The 18,193-nt window shown below is 37.2% G+C and overlaps 1 pseudogene; it reads right to left on the bottom strand.

The window, feature by feature from the left end:
- LOC110297945 overlaps nucleotides 1–7,899 on the bottom strand; it is a 24,304-nt pseudogene extending 16,405 nt beyond the window's left edge.
- Between the last annotated feature and the right edge of the window lie 10,294 nt (nucleotides 7,900–18,193).

Raw genomic sequence — 18,193 nt, forward strand, 5'->3', positions numbered from 1 at the left:
CTCTCTCTCTCTCTCTCTCTCTCTCTCTCTCTCTCTCTTTCTCCTTGTGTATGTAGGGGCTGTTTGTATTTGTCCCAGTAGCCACAGAGGCCAGAAGGTATTAGACCACCTGAAGATAGAGTCATATATCGCTATAGACACCTCATGTGTGTTTATGATTAGGAACCATAATCTGGTCCTGTGAAAAAGTGCTGGTAACCATTGAGAAATCTCTCCAGCTCTTCACCCTTTCTCATTCACAAAAGTTAAGGTACTGTAATTTTTAAGTATAATATAGAAAATACAGACTGCTATGGTTATCAGACCATAGGGTGAATCATAGTGGTACATCTTTAGTGTGCTTATAAGATGAGACATCCTGATGCCACATTGCATCAAATAACACAATTTCTGCTAAATGCAAGTTCATATTCTACTACCAATACTGCCCTCATTTACTCTCACTGTCCTTCTTTCCTCCCAACTCTTACTTTGTCAGCTATAAAGACAGACAACAAGGAAATGAAACTGACACAATCCCCACTATCCTCATCAAGTGGAGCAAGCACTATCACATCCCCTCACTTTATTTTCTTATTGAATGAACTGCACTGGATATCCACCTACACTGAGTGAGTCAACCGTGGGCACACAGGAAGCCCATTGTTTTCTTTTTACCCACTCACCTAGTGAATATCAATGGACTACTCAGGTCTTTATTGGAGATTAATAATGAATAAAAAAAATTCACTGCACTCTGGTTGCTAAAACAAGATAACAGCAATAAGTCGAATTTATATCTGAGTAAATATCAATTAGGCTGAACAAAGATGTAGTAGAGAGTGTATGGAGAACATTTTTAAATTTCCTTTTATTAGATATTTTCTTTATTTACATTTCAAATGCTATCCCAAAAGTTCCCTATGCCCTCCTTCAGCCCTGCTCCCCTACCCACCCAGTCCTACTTCTTGGCCCTGGCATTTCCCTGTACTGGGGCATATAGAGTTGGCAAGACTTAGGGGCCTCTCTTCCCAGTGATGGCCGAATAGGCCATCTTCTGCTACATATGCAGCTAGAGACACTAGCTCTGGGGGAACTGGTTAGTTCATATTAACTGCAGCAACAGATCTATTCTTTCAGGTGACTCATTCAGCTAAGGAATGAAGCAAACAGACCAGCAGGGGGCATAGTCATCACCCATTTGTTCAGAGAGTTATTGACTATCAAATGTTTTGAAAACTTGATTAGTTTGACATAAAAACATGGGTTTTTTTTGTAACTGCACTTTCTAACTGTGAGAAATCTATCACAACCAATTTCTAATTTTCAATTAATAACAAATTCTACTTACATGAATATATAATTGTATTTTTAGAAAGTACTTGTGGTTATTATCACAATTCAGCATGGGAAGGCACATATTACTGTCATAAAATATTCAGAAAATCAAAGTGCAGGGTACCACATAAGTTATAAGTTTAAATGAAGGTTAATATTATTTAAGACAATTAAAGCAATATGTGATTCTCAGTGGCTACAATGCCAGAACTTTATTATAGTTTTATCTGCATGCTGGTATTGTTGACCCAGTTTACAAATGGAAAGTGTGAGAGTGGTCAAGGTAATAAATTTATATTTGAGGACTGAGCAGAATATGCAAAATTTGACTACAAACTTGGATAGCTACATGGAAAATTCCCAATTCCTTTTGCTATATGCCTTTAAAGAATCAATAAAAGTGTTCTATCACAGTGTTGTGGACTACTGACTATCAGCAGGAATTAAGTGTCTCCTGAAGAGATACTTTTCCCCAGATCCTGTAAGTGCAGATCAGTGTGATCACAAATAGTTTGGAAAAGCTATATAATAACAGAACTTCACTCATGCAGAGAAAATATCATCACTTAAAATGGAACCTCACGTTGTAACAGATCCATAAAATTTTTCAATTTAAAGAATTCTTTAAAAGTGATTTCTCCTAAACCCCGGAGAAAATGCTTAAAAATCACTGCAGGATTGAAGGCATGGGACCAAAGTTTTTCATACATGTAATAAAATATGTGATTAAAATCTTTAATATTAGACTTTCATGCAAACACTACATAAGTTTTTATTTCTCCTATTGTTCATGAATACTAATAATTTAATTATTAAATTAATTAATGTAGTATTAATTATAGTATAATTAATTAATACTATAATTAATACTAATATAATAATATTAATAATATTAATTAATACTATAATTAATTAATTATAGTATTAATGAATACTATAATTTAATAATTTTACTAATGAAACAACCTTTCATGATATGGGATTTCTGCATTTTATATAAAAATATCTTGGATTCAGATATAACAGCACACAGCTATGAGCCCAGCATTTAAAGGCTGAGTGATGTGGATTTTTCAAAATCCAAGACCAACCTGTGTTGCATAGTAACAGCTTAGTTACATAGCATAAGCACATAGCTTTAGAGAAACCAATCAATATAGTATTTTAGAGCATTTCATAATGTTATGTTTCATTTTAGTGTGAGCTAGTTTTGAGTCCAATTAGCATGAAGATACTTGAGGGAAAGACAGAAGTTGGAGAATAAAACCTATGATGATGTGTTAGAGATCTTACCAGTGGAGATCTTATCTTTAATGAAACATCACATCAAGAGAATTAGGCCCTGCCTTTAAAAGATATTGACCAGCTTCAAAACTAATTTCATATTTGATAATGTAGATACAATACTTTCAAAGAAGAACTAACTGATCTCTGCTGGCTGGCTTGAACTTCACGTACAATGAAAAAGATGTTTGCTTCTGTGTTAAACAACACGGGGTAAATTTAATGAAGAAAACCAAACAATGACTGCCCAAGTAAAAAAGAAATGCAAAGCACAGCTGGTTATTAACAGAGCCAAGGAAATGCAATATATGATGTCCTGTACAACCTTATCAACAACGCTGACCTGGGAGTAAACATAAAACAGAACACTGCTCTACTGCAGAGTATGCATTCCATGTTTAAGGAAACTGGCTCCAACCTCTTGGTTAGGTGTTTGACCTAAACAAAGAAGCCTAATCCTTCTAACTCTTTCAACATTTATAAAATTAAGCTTAGATGATGTTTGCAGACTTATCATGAAATTTTGTAAATTGTTAATGAAATGAGGCATGACAATAAAGGCTGCTTAACAAGCATCATTTTTATCTATGTCTTCTTTATTCTGGAGGTCTCTTCCAGAATATCTTTTACAGATCTATATAGTGCAAAAGACAACTTTGAAATGGAATAGTCAGAGTTTCACATGACTACTTTTCTGCATGATTCATATATTGTACAAGTACTAACTTAATGAAAATATGTACACTTTATTCTGCATCCATTATTGTTATAATTATAGTAATCTTTGTTTTAAGCAAATAATATATATTTATGGTGAATCTTAATCTTTGGTAATTAATAAGCGTCTTACATAACTAAATTCAGAGGAAACAATAAAAACTTACTCAGAATTTTTTTTTTCATTTGGTGAAGTTCTACGGATGGAGCTATGAGTGATCTATCTTTCATGGAGGGTGACAGTCTGCCATTGTGGTTGCTTTAGGGTCACCCACACACCTGCTCATAACCACTCCCCCATGCTCTGTAAGTAAGCTTAACAAACACATTGGTTCCCCTGAATGAGCTTTGCTGACAGTATACTATAGTTTGTAGTTGGGGCCTTATAAAGAGGCAGTATATGTGATTTTTATTACATCAAGGAATAAATTCTAACAACAATCTACAAAGACATGGCAGACACTGGCTCCTTGGCAGAGGGGAAGTTCATACTACACAGATGCTGGTCTATAACCCTCTCATTAGAGGTATAATCACATAGATCTCATAGTTGCCACCCAATTCTCAATTCAACCACTAATACTAGCTAGGGTTAGGTATCTCCTGTCTCTACAAAGCTACATGCAAATAACAAAGAACCTTTAATGCCCTTGTGCTCCACATCCATGACATTTTTAATTTTCATATCTACAGCAATTCCAGGTGATTGGTCTAACCATATTTCCAATGAACACTAGACAGGGTTATTTTCCTAACACTGCCATATTCTTGTTAGTGTGATTTTAAAAATGTACACAAACAGATATGCCCATGCAGCAAGCCCAGCAAGAAAATGAATAATAAAATGATAGCAGTTCTTTATAGACAGGGGCCTATGATACTTTGCTGCTCTGCCTTTTGAGAATGGTGCAATGAGATATTAGTGTAGATGTGAGGAAGTTAAATTTTATTGTGTTTGAAATGAATACGTTTTGAAGTATGTTGAGAATGGCATTATTTAGCAGTGCAAAAAGAATCACAAGCCGGGCAGTGGTGGCACATGCCTTTAATCTCAGCACTTGGGATGCAGAGGCAGGCGTATTTTTGAGTTTGAGGCCAGCCTGGTCTACAAAGTGAGTTCCAGGACAGCCAGAGTTACACAGAGAAACCCTGTCTCAAAAAACAAAAACAAAAACAAAAACAAAAACAAAAACAAAAACAAAAACAAAACAAAAAACAAAATAATACAAAATACAAAATAAATACCAAATACCAAATACCCAATACCAAATACCCAATACCAAATACCAAATACAAAATACAAAATACAAAATACAAAATAAATACAAAACAAAACACAGTCACAATAGTCATTTGAGTAAGACTTAGGTGAGTGGTATTTTAAAATCATAGTCTGTTAAAAATCTTCAACAAAACCTGAGTTAGAAAAGACTTGGAGGAAATAGTGAGACTTTCATAGAAGATGGATGTGTAATACAGAAAAAATAGAGAGAAAGTGTGGAGGTTCCACCATTTTTTGTTGAGCACAGTAGGTCTTCAGATAGGTAGCTTTCATTAAGTTGAAAGAGTTCAAGAACAAATGGATCAGAGATATGGAAAGTCTGTATTGGGAGGATTTGCCTAGGGAGTTTTATAAAAAGGGAGCAGAAATTGCCTGTGCAAGCAACTCTAAAACCTATAGTGGAAGAAAAAACATGACTCCTCAAAGTTTTCATATGACTTCTACACTTATGGTATGGTACAGGTATTACTGCACAAGCACATATCACACATATACACATATGCAAATAATTAATACCAACAAAAAATTAAAATTACAGAAAGACCATTTTAGGTTGATAAGTGGATTCATGTAATAAATTTGAAAATATTTTCTCTATTAATAGTCTGCACTTGATAATGGGGATAAATTATTTCAGCTAGTTGGTAGTTTAAGGCAGAAAGATTCAAAGGTCAAGGCTAGGTTAGCTTATAGCGTGAGTTGCATAAGCCAGATGGACTAACCTAGGCTGAAGGCCATCCTGGGCATTCTTTTGATACTCCTCAGAGAGTTTGAAGAGAGTTGGTGATATAACTCAGTGTAGAGCAATGGCTTGCTTAAATAGGGCCCCAGGCTTAAGTCAAGTATTAGGAAAAAAAATGACAATGAGAAAAAATAAATAGAAATGTAGTAAAAATTTGAATATTGGTATACATTGATGATAATATATAAGTTGACAGGAAAATTAATGACAGAGTACACTGTATAATAACTGTCAGTGTAGAGGTTTTAATAGAAGGGAAGCTACAGATTGGCAGAACCCAGTGAAAACTGGTTCTGATTATCTCCTTACGGATATTAATTCAGATTCAAGATAAAACTCAATTTTAGGAAACTAAGAAAATACATTGGTATGTTTGGTATTAGAACTTTGCAAAAATTCTTTTCTAATTTTTCAGCTTTACTCTGAGTGTGTTAGAAATCTGAAATACATCTAAATACAACAATTGGGGAGTTGAAGTCATAAGATTAATAATAATATGATTCCTGCCCTATTATGAGTCTGTATGGTTATAAACTTTAAACAGAGACTAATGGTAGGCTTAGATATTTTTCTAAATCCATGGGAAAAATATTAGAATTTTATTCAGATTGCAGATGTTAAGTAAGTTGTCACACATAGTCAGGAGAGGTTGGGGTTGGTGGTGGGTAAAACCAACATAACTAATATTAGGGAATAAAATTACCAAATAATGTCCATGCTCAGGGTGATGTAGCAGGTGATGGTTTTAACTTCCAAAAAAGATATGGAAATGCAGGGACATTACCTATCAAGGAGTATGGTATAACAGCCCTTTTAGGAGAAGGCAGCTGTATTGTGCTATTCAATGTTCTTACATACCGCCAGATAAGACTTTTGTTCAAGTGGAAAAGATTAGAGAATCCAGACAGGACGTTAAACCAAGCAGAGGGCTGCTGAAATCATCTTAGCAGTGGGAAGTTCACAGAGCTACCCCAGATAGGGTAGAGAAAAGCATTTCATACAGATGAACGAGACATAAGCCATGAGCAGCAGGTTTTGGGTGGTTACTGGGGTTAGTAAGGGAGATTGCCAGAATGAATTCACCATGAAGGTCTCTTTGAGGAGGTCAATGATGCATTCCAATTATAGTATTTTTTTCTGGAACGGGTCTCTATGACAGATTGCAATGGACATTTGCACAGCCAGTGTGGAAGAAGGGGAGTCCTTCCAAAATACTCAGCTTTTAAAGCATTCTGTTCTCAAACCTGCCAAGAGCAGGGCCACTGCCAAGCAATTAAAACATTTCTTGAAGTCTGAAAGTTAGAATGTAGCTGCTATATGTATGTTTTTGTGCATATTTTAAAATATTTTGGCTAAAATATTTTAAATATTCTTGTGTTAGACAACAGATTCTTTTTTTTTCCAAGAATAATTTTCTGTATTTTAAAATACTGTTCTGAAACACAAAGATGATACATGTTCAGCACTCGTGAATACTTTCTGACAATTTGGTTCAATGTTTCTTGGCAAGGAAAATGTGGACCAGCTTCTTTCCTATTTTCAGTCCTTCTGCTCTCTCATTATCTGAATCTAGTTAAAAGAATCATGCTTGTGCAGGATCCAAACTATAAGCTCAAATACTAAGAATGCTGTGTATTAGCAATGAAAAGAACTAACGAACACAGAGTCTAAATTCACTGGGCCTGATAGTCTCACGCTGTACCCAGTGATTCTTCCCCATCAGCACCATCCAGAGTTTAGGCCATCATTCTTCCTTTTGTATTTACATTTCAAATGTTGTCCTCCTTTCTGGCATCCCCTCTGAACACCCCCACCCTACCTCCCCTCCCCTTTGCCTCTAAGAGGGTGCTTACCATCCACCTACCCACTCTTGCCTCATTCCTCTAGCATCCCCCTTCACTGGGGCAACAAGCCTCCACAGGAATAAGTGCCCGTCCCTCCCACTGATGAGAGATAATGCACTCCTCTGTACCTAGGTAATGGTACCATGGACCAGCCCATGTGTACTCTTTGGTTGCTGGTTTCGTCCTTGGGAGTTCTGAGGGTTCCAGTTAGTTGATATCGCTGTTCTTACCTATGGGGTTACAATCCCTTTCAGCTCCTTCCGTTCTTCCCCTAACTCTTCCGTTGGGGTCCTCGGGCTCAGTCCAATGATTGGCTATGAGTGTCTGCATCTGTATTGGTCAGGTTCAGCTATCATTCTGATATACAGGTATCATCATTTGTATCCCCTCCTTAATCATATTCAAAGCATAAGTGATGCTGATTTTAATAGTAAATATTTTATATGTGTCTTCCAGATATTCTACACTTACAGATAGTGAGATGAAATATTTATCAACCAACTTTGGTAAATTATTGCTTAATATCTTCTGTGAAGAATAATTCTCCAGTTATGACTTACCACAAAGCAAGCAGAATCAAATATAGAGGCTAGATCAAGCCTTTGAGCAGAGACTGGATTACAGGCAGAAGGAAATTGTGCAAACCAGACAGATTCAGAGGTGTGAAAATATGACTTACCGACAGACTCATCTGAAAGAATTTCCTCTGCCATGCTATATTCTCTATGAAGAGAAAGACAGGGATGTGGGGATCTGAGAGACAGGGGTGGGAGAGCAGCAAAGAAATAGCTTGAGAAATTGGTAAACTGAGCTCAGGCAATTCCCAAAGTCATGGAGCTGATCAGGAGGCTTTTGAGCCTGTGCTTCCAGCCCTGTGGCAGCTACCAGACTCCACTGGCCCCTCCTCGCCTCCATCTAATGCTAGAAACAGCTGTGAATTTTCCCAATTGTGGAGAAAAGGGTTTGTACTTTGGACAATTAAAGATATGTTTGCATTGTGGTGACTTGTTTTCAACTATATGAATCTCAATAAAGGATTTTCCCCCAATAAAAGCTCAGAAAAAAAGAGGGATTATGCACGTACTGAATGTAAGGAGCAATGGATATGCATGAATCATATTTTGTCTATTTTATTTATTATAGCCTACAATTGCATTTTGAGCAGAAATCATAAATGAAGAACTAATTAGAACTTAGCAACATCTGGGCATATGAACTAGATTCACCTGTTTCCACAGAACCAGTTCTTTAGAGCTGAGATGTACAAAGACAGTGCTTACAAGAGAACTCTTAGTTCAGCACTTAAAATAAGTTACATTCAAATGCAAACAGACACCACAAATAAGAGACACAAGAATAAAACTCAGTGTCAATGGGAGTAGTGGAGAAGGGGGGCTGAGGTCAGAGCTCCAGCCTTACAACTCTCTGTGTCACATTTGCTGCTCTGATTTCCTTAAGCCATTGGGAATCTCTCAGTGACCAATTCTGTCTCTTACTGCTCACACTAGGAAAATTTTGATCCTTCTATTTGTAAGCTAGCTGCTTTTGAAACTAAATGTGTACTGTATGGTAAAATGCTGACAGACACTTTCTGCCAATATTCATGGGGTGGAAAGTTGCATGCATGCTCATCTTTTCTATCACTGGCAATATGTTCTAAGCAGTGCAAAAGAAAATACTGATGGCAGCATCTCATTTCCTACACCAGTGCTCTCCCTACAGTGTACCACCACCTACAGTTTGCTGCAATCATTTCACAATAGATCTGTTTATGTCTTACATCAAATTCATAACATCTTAAAATTGAGTTGGTCTAATTTTAGCTTTTTCAATCAATAAGGCATTTTTGAAGAATATTGAGATGCCTTAACATGTGCAATCAACATGTGCTGATAAAACTTCAAATATATTCTCAAGATAGATAGATAGATAGATAGATAGATAGATAAACTGAGGGCTGGTGAGATGGTTCAGCAGGTAAAGACACTTGATACCCAACTGGGAGACTTGAGTTCAATCCCCAGAGTTAATATAAAGGTACAAATATAACATTGACTTCATAAAGTTCTCTCCTCACTTTTCTACATATACAAACACACAAACATACACATACACACATAGATATACACAATAGTTAAAAAGTAAGATGCATCTTCATACTGATTATACATATGATAAAACTGTTCTAATCATATTTTTTTGTTTTTTTTCTAACAAATATTTTCATTTCTCTCTGTAGTCCTGACTGTCTTGGAACTCTTTCTCTTTACCAAGCTGGCCTCAAACTCAGATATTCAGTTCTCTTTAACTCTCTAGTCTGATATTAAAGGCATGTGACACCACTGCCTGGCTTATTAATCATATTTTTATGTACTATGTTTTAAAGTAACAGCAATAAATAAATAAATACCCATCCACAGGAAATCACTGAATCGTTTTAGAGGAATAAATGATATAAGTAAAGACATAAAAAAGAAACCAGGAAATATTTTCGAAATTGTTAAAAGTAAATATTTCTAAAATGGAATATAAAAAATAATTAGCTGACTAAATGGCAAATACTCAATTTCAGAACATAAAGTTATTAAAAAAAACAATAAGAAGAAACCAAGTCAGCAGTATAATAGATGATCAAATATGCACAAAAATGTTTGCAAGGGACCTTGCATGCCAAACAATTCTAATCTATATCCTTATATCTCTACTCATGAAATGTATTACAAAAAACATAGATCATAACTGTATAAATTAAAATGTGTGAATGAAACTTTATAACATAAAAATGCTACTGCATCAGTAGTTAGCAGGAGAATGCAAATTAAAATTTTCTGATTGGAAGCATTAACTATACAGTAAACATGTCAATTCAAATGGTGTGTTCATACAATTAAATGTAACCAATAATTTATGCAGAAATAAAATATTGAAATATGCTGCAATCATAATCTAATGCAAGTCAAATTTTGAATAAAGGTTATGCTTCCAAACAAACATGTTTAAACTCAAATTCTAAGGATACTCCATATGGATTTGTGTCTTCATTGACTTAAGTTTTCATCAACATGATATAATTAGTTCCTTGAGTACCTACCCAACCTCTATCTGTTCTCTTTTGTATGTTTGCTGATAGCCACAATTACTGATATCAGGCTCATTTTGGTTTTAATTTGATTGACTTATTGTCTTAAATATTGTTATGTGCACTTATTGAACACTTGCCTGGTATCATTTGAGAAATCTACTAAGGTGCATTGCTCATTTTAACTCGGGATTTTCTATAGGAATGAATTCCTTATATGTCTTGAAAAGCAACTTTGTGTCAAATATGAATTTGGCAAACATTTTCCTTTCTGGACATTGTATGACTTATTACCTACTTTGCTATGTAATGTTTTTCATTAAGTGTAATTGAATGATCTATTTTTAGATATTTAATTAGATATCTATCAAAAAACCTTGCCCATTTCAATATCCTGAAACATTCTCTGGTAATTCTTTCTTTTCTGTTGCTATGAACCAATGTTATGACTGAAACTAATTAAGGAAGGAAGGGATTTAATCATCTTACACTTCCAGGCCACAGTTCACCATTGAAGAACTGAATCTGTCATTGTAAGAACTGAAGAAATGACTAGGGGGGAAGACCACAGAGGAACACAACTAACAGGCTTATATTCCCAGGCTCCTGTTCAGCTCTTGCTCCCTTTTTTTTTTAATTAGATATTTTCTTCATTTACATTTCAAATGCTATCCTGAAAGTCCCCTATGTCCTCCCTGAGCCCTGCTCCCTAACTAACCCACACCCACTCCCTTGCCCTGGTATTCTCCTGTACTGAGGCATATAATCTTTGTAAGAACAAGGGCCTCTCCTCCCAATGATGGCTGACTAGGCCATCTTCTGCTACATATGCAGCTAGAGACATGAGCTCTGAGGGGTACTGGTTAGTTCATATTGTTGTTCCTCCTATAGGGTTGCAGACCCCTTCCGCTCCTTGGGTAATTTCTCTAGCTCCTCCATTGGGGGCACTGTGTTGCATCCAATAGATGACTGTGAGCATCCACGTCTGTATTTGCCAGGCACTGGCATAGCTCAGCTCTTGTTTTGATACAGCCCAGGCCCATCTGCCTTTCTCACAGTATGACTGATGCCTTTACAATCCTACTGTTATACAGAATATCTTCAATTAAAGTGAGTTCTCCTAATTCCACTGGATCTTAGCTTGCAGCTTTAGTTTATGTCTTTTCTCCCAGTGCCACTGATAGGCTGTGGTAGAGAGTCACACTCAACACTAGTGATTCTGCTTTTGCTTCAGCAAAAATCTGTCAGCTTTCCTGTACCTGACTAAAATGAATTCTAATTACAAATCACCGTCTGTATATGCTTTTGTGGCTTTCTGTGCCCATAACATGTACTCATTCCCTTATGTGTTTTCTTCTTTCTCATAATGTTTTGTTTGTTTGTGTTTGCTCTTGTTTGCTTGTTTTTAGTTTTTGTTTTGCTTTTGATTTCTTCATTATTTTAGTTTAGTGTGTCAGACTACTAGTCCTCCCAAAGGTGTCCTCCACCTCACTAGGTTCTCTTCACGTCTTAAGAGTCAACCATTGCAATAAGACATGGATTTCTCCATTGTTGGCCAGTTCTCCATGCTGCTAAGAGCACTCAACGAATAGTTTTGTTCCTTCCTATGGATGTTTTCCCCCAGAAGTTTTACATTCTCAATCTAGAAGAGAAATGCATGAAAGTCGGTGGATTATAGTTTCTTTTGGCTTCCGTACGCACCCTTCATCTAATCTTTTTTTTTTTTTAATTTTTGATATTTTTATTACATATTTTCCTCAATTACATTTCCAATGCTATCCCAAAAGTCCCCCATAGCGCCCCCCACTTCCCTACCCACCCATTCCCATTCTTTTGGCCCTGGCATTCCCCTATATTGGGGCATATAGTTTGCAAGTCCAATGGGCCTCTCTTTCCATTGATGGCCGACTAGGCCATCTTTCGATACATATGCAGCTAGAGACAAGAGCTCCGGGGTTCTGGTTAGTACATCATGTTGTTCCAACAATAGGGTTGCAGATCCCTTTAGCTCCTTGGGTACTTTCTCTAGCTTCTCCATTGGGAGCCCTGTGATACATCCAATAGCTGACTGTGAACATCCACTCCTGTGTTTGCTAGGCCCCGGCATCGTCTCACAAGAGACAGCTATATTTGGGTCCTTTCAGCAAAATCTTGCTAGTGTATGCAATGGTGTCAGCGTTTAGAAGCTGATTATGGGATGGATCCCTGGATACAGCAGTCTCTAAATGGTCCATCCTTTCATCACAGCTACGAACTTTGTCTCTGTAACTCCTTCCCTGGGTGTTTTGTTCCCAATTCTAAGAAGGTGCACAGTGTCCACACTTTGGTCTTCATTCTTCTTGAGTTTCATGCATTTAGCAAATTGTATCTTATATCTTGGGTATCCTAAGTTTTGGGCTAATATCCACTTATCAGTGAATACATATTGTGTGAGATCTTTTGTGATTGTGTTACTTCACTCAAGATGATGCCCTCCAGGTCCATCCATTTGGCTAGGAATTTCATAAATTCATTCTTTTTAATAGCTGAGTAGTACTCCATTGTGTAAATGTACCATAATTTCTGTATCCATTCCTCTGTTGAGGGACATCTGGGTTCTTTCCAGCTTCTGGCTATTATAAATAGGGCTGCTATGAACATAGTGGAGCATGTGTCCTTTTTACCGGTTGGGACATCTTCTGGATATATGCCCAGGAGAGGTATTGCTGGATCCTCCGGTAGTACTATGTCCAATTTTCTGAGGAACCGCCAGACTGATTTCTTCTGGTGCCTCCCAGCCTTGCACACATTCAATGAACTCAGCTGATGTGGACCACATTTTCCCTATTATCTTGCCAGGCAAGCTCCTTACTAATTGATTCAGGGTCTTATCTCAACCTAGCTTAAGAACAGAACCCCATAGCTTATGTCTATCGCTGGGGGATACTGAAGGAAGGGTAACTGAGTATCTTCTAGAACTGACAGAAAAGGTCATCAGGCTTCCTAAGCTCTAGGATTTCAGGAAGATTTTCTTAGAAGATAACTTAATGAGACACACCCAGAAAACCCATAAAAGTTTTTCAATCCCAGTATTTTAAAATAGAGAGCTCTATATCTCAGTTAGGTCACCAAACTGCCATTCATCATTTCTGCTTCATGACTTCATTTAAAATATCAAATAATTTGTGAACTGAAGTTCGCAGGAAAGAAAAATGTCATTTATGTGTTGGTATGTGTTGATCTCTCAAGGCTGATTGGTTATGGAAACTGGAGTGTTACAAGTTGGAAGTAAGATTCCCTTGGGTTGCCTGCCTCCTAATATGATCCTCTATCTGTGTGAATATCCAGCAAAAATCCTTTAGGAATGTACAAAGAAAAATCCAAGTTTCTACCAACAGGAAGGCTAAGAAATTCATCAGACAGCATCTAAGGGTACATCAGAGTTTTCCTGCTTTGCAGCAATACATCTGTCTCAAGTTCTATCAATGCTTCAAAAAGAGCATTGTCTTTTAAATTTCCTTGTTTTCTCACTATAAAAATGTCATGAAATTACAACCACAATCCAGTATGTTATTTGAGGCATCCTGAATCTATGGGTCCCATGCCTGGCTGTTCATACTTGGCTCTGGAATTAACTTTCTTAAGCACTTTGTGGTGAGAGTGTTTGTTTTGTTGTAATTATTGGCATAGGCATGTTCCTATATCACACACTTGGACCTTCACTGCTTGACAAGGATCTTAGACCCAGCCACAGAGCTGGGCAGTGAGTGGGCCTTTCCTCTGTCCTTTGTGTTTGCTTTCCAGTAGATCATCAGTACTAATAGTGTGTTTCCTCAGATTAGCCACTGTGACAGTAACTGCTTGCTACCATATTAAGAGGCAACATGCTTATTATTGACAGCTCTGTTTCCTAGGTCATGACATGTGAGCCAGTCAAGATGTTCTGTGTGCTTTTTTTGTGACATTCTTGACTGTGTTGGTTTACTTTATGTCATCTAAAAAGAAAATAGCAATACTACTGGATTTAGGGTCTGTGCTTGGGATGATAAATCCCTCAACATTCCAAGTTCACCATATGTCCTCAGCAGAACAGTTAACAGACACAATCCATAACGAAAAGGGGAAAAGAGATACCTTGAAGGTGGGTATATTCGAAAGAGGAACAAGTACAGTGACCTCCAGCCGTCCTTCATCATCCTAACAGGAGATTTAGATTTAAATAGAGAACAGAGGGTTGTGTACCTAGCTAAGCAGTTCCAACCTTGATGAAGTCCAGGCCCCACCCATCATTGTCTCTCCTCTAAGGTGATCTGGCAGTCAATTAGGAGACAAAGACACCAGCTTTTGAATCATGAGGCTCCTGGGAATATTCCAATTTCTTAAGACATCGTTTCAGTATCATGATAGGTATCCGCATCTCTGTAGAATATATTTACTTCTCTCAGGATGGTTATAATCAAATAGGATTATAGGTACAAGATGTACTGAAATTCCCTTAAGAACTTAAGAGGGAAAAAGTATGAAAGGGTATCCTCACACCACACTGTGATGCTTTTACTATGAATGGAAATGCGGCTAAAGGATGGGTTTGGGTAAATCTCAGTGCACAGTGCAGACCTGAGAATGTTGAACAAGGAAAGCCTGAAATTTGTTTGCAAAGTAAAATTTCCTATTATGGAAACTCAGAAGCAAACATGACGCTCAAGTCACTATACCTATTTCTCATTGTTGAGTTCTTATTTAATTCAATTTCAAAACAATTTCAAAGCTCTAGTCTTGTCTAAAGCTTAAGAACAAAGGCTGCCATTTGTGCCCCCTCTTTACTCTTCACATGCTGGGAGTCCACCCATGAAGCTGAGCACGTTAGCAATTCACAGTTCTTAAAAAGGTTGATTTTTCTTTAAGTACAATACATTTTACTAAGAGATATTTATGGGGCAAGAGTGAAGATACACTTTCCAGAAGTTCAGGGTTTCATGAAAAGCAGAAAATCATCTTTCCCTGTGAATGAAAGAGTCATCTGCTTATTGACTCTCTTGAGTATTTAAGTCAAGGACTTCAATACACACCTGAAGAGTTGCAGTAGATCCACTGAGAAGGAACCTAATTAGCAAAACAGTGGGTGAGCTTTCAAGGTACTCTCAGAGACAAAATGGTGTTCGAGATTATGCAGTGACCTCCACATACTTTCACCAACCTTTGTTTCAATAGATGCAAAGAAGAAAAATGATGTTCTAAATATTTTCATCAAAACTAAAATAAATTAAAAGATAAAAGAATGTTAAATTGAAGATTTTAGAAGAGATTCCAGTAGTTGAGTATTTGAAATAAAAGTCATAAATTTTATTTTAGAGGGAAGTAACTGTACTATTGAAGGTCAAAGAAGTTCTCTACTAACAATTTTAGCGTCAATATTGACTTAGAGGTAGAAAGCAAACAAAGGCAAAATGTATGTATAGAAAATAGAAATGTCCAAAAATGTTGGGAGCTATTAAGACAACACAATTGTCCTGATCTCTAAATTGGGCCTCTCCCTCACTCCCCGAGAAGAAAAGGGGATCAAAAGCGGGCCACGGCACACCACGAGAACAACCACAGGATGTTCCAGCCCTAAGTCAGTGCCAGATGTCCTGACCACACCCTGATACCACCAAGTTCCTGCTTTCCCGTGTAACTGCCTAAAGAATGTACAATTCTATTGCCCCACCCCTCCCGCTGATAAGTACCTGTACTTCCCCTTTTGCTTATGCAATTCTACTGCCCCACCCCTCCTGCTGAAAGGCACTTCCCCTTTTGCTTGTGCATTTAAACCTTGGGCCTGGCTAATACATTGGAACCTTGATGCCACTCAGAACAATTCTGTGTCGTTATTTGCACAAGGTTCTTGTCTCTACCCCCCAATTTGGTTCTTAGGAGAAGGTCCCCTCAAGACCCTCAAATAACTGGACCTGCTGGACAGATCACAAAAACCTTCCAGAATTTAACTGTTTTAATTAGTTCCTTCTGAGGTTTGGATTACAGAAGGTTGTTCCCCATTGTTTCCTGGATAAAAGTGGACCATTTAAAATTCAGTCTCTCCTTTTCCAAACATTTATTTATTCTACTGCTGCATTCTCGGTTTTTATATCAGCCTACTAGGTCCATCGTCCTTGTTAGACATTTTTGGTTTCTTTTAGTTTATTTTGCTGATTTTATTTTTTTCAAAAGGACATGAATTTTGTACTACTGCTTGCTATTGTTGTTGTTCTTGTTATTATTATTTGAAAGTTTTAAAATATAATAAATCACTTTACCTATTCCATTTAATCTCTGTAGCTCCACTCAAGTCCTCTCCCTCCAATTCATCCAATGCTTCTCTACTGAGAGCTTCTTTTTCTTTGATTATTATTGTTACACACACACTCACACATGCACATACATGTGTACGATAATATACATGACAAAGACACAACTTGAGAATCCAGTTTTCTTGAATGTAAGAAATGTTTGAATTTATATAAAGATATGTTAGATAGATAGATAGATAGATAGATAGATAGATAGATAGATAGATAGATAGATAGAGATAGGGAGAACTGTTTCATTGAAGACCATTAGGGATGCCTTTGTCTGAAAGAGCTGTAACACTAAGATCCTCAGAGAAGGCCTCCTCCATGCCCCACCCACTCCACCACTGCCCCCCATTCAGTCCCAGTAAGACCAATATCCTGCAGACCCTACCTTTTCTTGGTTCTCTTTCATCCTTGAAGACATGGTTGAAGCAGGATATTTTTGATTTAAGTTATTTCCTTCTCCTACCTCAAGAAAGGCTAGATAGAGATGGCTTGGCTGTGATGGTTCATTAATTCCTTTGTCCAGAGATCTAAACCAATATCCACATAAATCATCGGAAAGCATTAGAGGTTCTTCTGTAAATTTATGGGACCATAGACTCTAACATCTACTTTAATCTGTTTTGGAAAGTTAAGCAGTAATTGACATTTCCAGACGTCTTCCCTAGGGTGACATACTGTTTTGGAAACTGTGTGCTCCCTCTCTTTTTATGAAATGAAAATGATGTTTACTACCCAAGAGCCAAATTCCTTAAATATGTTTAGTAATCTCTAAACAATCATGTATCATGGGGATTATTATCCCTGTTAGCAATGCATTTTCTGCCTTTACACACTGAAAATATTTTTCCTTTGCAAGAAAGTGTATCAAACTTATCCAGACTTCTGAAATCTGTCAGAATTCTGAAATCAAACAGGTACTGTTGTTTTGTGCTATTGCAGACTCCAGAGATCTCATGGTAAGATGTTTCTTGAATGTTAACTCTAAATTACTATATATTGACCATGTTATGCTTGTCAAATTAAGTATTTTCATATGAGAAATGTTTTGTATTGAAAGACCCACAATGTGAGGACTCCCCCACATTCTGACTCAGGAGAGGTGACACCCCAAATCACTCACAAGAAACAGTCTTGCGGCAAACTGCAAGAAGACTTTTATTCAAGAGCATTCTCGGGCCCACAGTCATACACCACGAAGGGGTAGAGGACCATTGTGCCCTGAGTAGCTGAGTCAGGGGGTATTTAAAGGAAGAAACGACAACTCAAGGAGGTGAGGAGGGCATTGTTGGAAAATACCAAAATTACCAGTTAAGAGTCACAAGGAAGTGCAAAGTCACAAGAGTCAAGAGGAATACCTGGTAATTGTGAGGGTTATTTCTCAAGGAAATTTCTAAGAGCCCCTAACAATAGCACATTTGCATACCTGGTTCCAGCAATGGTCAGGGTGGGTCAGGGTGACTTTCTTTGAATGAATACTCCTTGAACCCAGGAAGTGGGTGGGTGGAGGAATGTTGCTATCTGTTTTATGATTAGCATACCTTGGAGCATTGAGTCATAGAAGTCACATTCTCAAGCCTGGGCCTAAAGGCCTAGAATTTTGCTTTTACGTTATAT

This window comes from Mus caroli, chromosome 7 (assembly GCF_900094665.2).
Source record: "Mus caroli chromosome 7, CAROLI_EIJ_v1.1, whole genome shotgun sequence".
NCBI lineage: Eukaryota > Metazoa > Chordata > Mammalia > Rodentia > Muridae > Mus > Mus caroli.